Below are 1,169 nucleotides of genomic sequence, written 5' to 3'. Positions count from 1 at the left end.
GACAAACCTCTCTCATTTGTTGATTCCTCAATTACTTGTCGCCTGATGGTGCCCGTGAAGGTTTTCACCAATAAGACTCTCTCATTTTTATTTTCTCTCAGCTTTCGTCGCCTCATGGTGCCCATGAGGGTTTTCACCAATAAGACTCTCTCATGTTCATTACTTTCCCTGCTTGGACCAGAGTATTACTCTGATATGAATCACCTCTATTTGCTCAACTTGGCATCTCTCGAAAACTGATCGGAAGGACTTTCTTTGGACCGTAATATGGGCTTTTGGATGGGCTTAGAAAGAAAGGGTATCAAAGGCTCAAAATAATTTTGACATGGGTTTAAAATTACAACTTTTGGAATCACGTTTCTTATTACAAATATAACCTCTACCCCAGTTCCTTGCTTGGGGATCTTTGGATATTTTATTTCACTTTGACCGATCCTTAACAGGAATCAGGTCAAACGTAGTTCACACATGAATTTTCTTGTTGTTATACTTTTTACTTCTTTTCTTTTCTCTTTTCTTTTTCTTTCTTTTTCTCTCTTTTTCGTTATTGATTCCAAACGAGGGGTATGAAAGAAAGAAATAAGGCTCAAAAGAGGGAATAAAAGGGTAAAGTATTTAGATAGTAGAACAAATTGCCTTCGTCATTTCAATCTTCAAAATAATGCCAAATACAAACAATCAACAATTATACGAAAGAAATCATACATAATATCTTTTTACTGCATCAGCATTGATAGCCATGTCTATGCATTTTCCTTCGATATCTGTTAAACATAAAGCATCATTGGACAATACTCTAGTCACAATGAATGGCCCTTGCCAATTTGGGGCGAACTTGCCTTTTGCTTCAGCCTGGTGTGGAAGGATACGTTTCAGCACCTGCTGGCCCACTTCAAACTTCCGGGGACGTACCTTTTTGTTGTATGCTCTTTCCATTCTCTTTTGATATAACTGGCCATGACACACTGCTGCCAATCTTTTTTCATCAATCAAATTCAACTGTTCCAAACGGGTTTTGACCCACTCATTATCATCAATTTTAGCCTCAGCGACAATCCTAAGGGACGGGATTTCAACTTCCGCAGGTATCACTTCTTCAGTTCCATATACCAACACATAAGGAGTTGCACCTACTGAAGTACAGACAGTAGTGCGATAACCCAACAACG

This window comes from Nicotiana sylvestris, chromosome 4 (genome assembly GCF_000393655.2).
Source record: "Nicotiana sylvestris chromosome 4, ASM39365v2, whole genome shotgun sequence".
In the NCBI taxonomy this organism is placed as follows: Eukaryota; Viridiplantae; Streptophyta; class Magnoliopsida; order Solanales; family Solanaceae; genus Nicotiana; species Nicotiana sylvestris.
Note: the sequence above shows the minus strand (reverse complement) of the source record.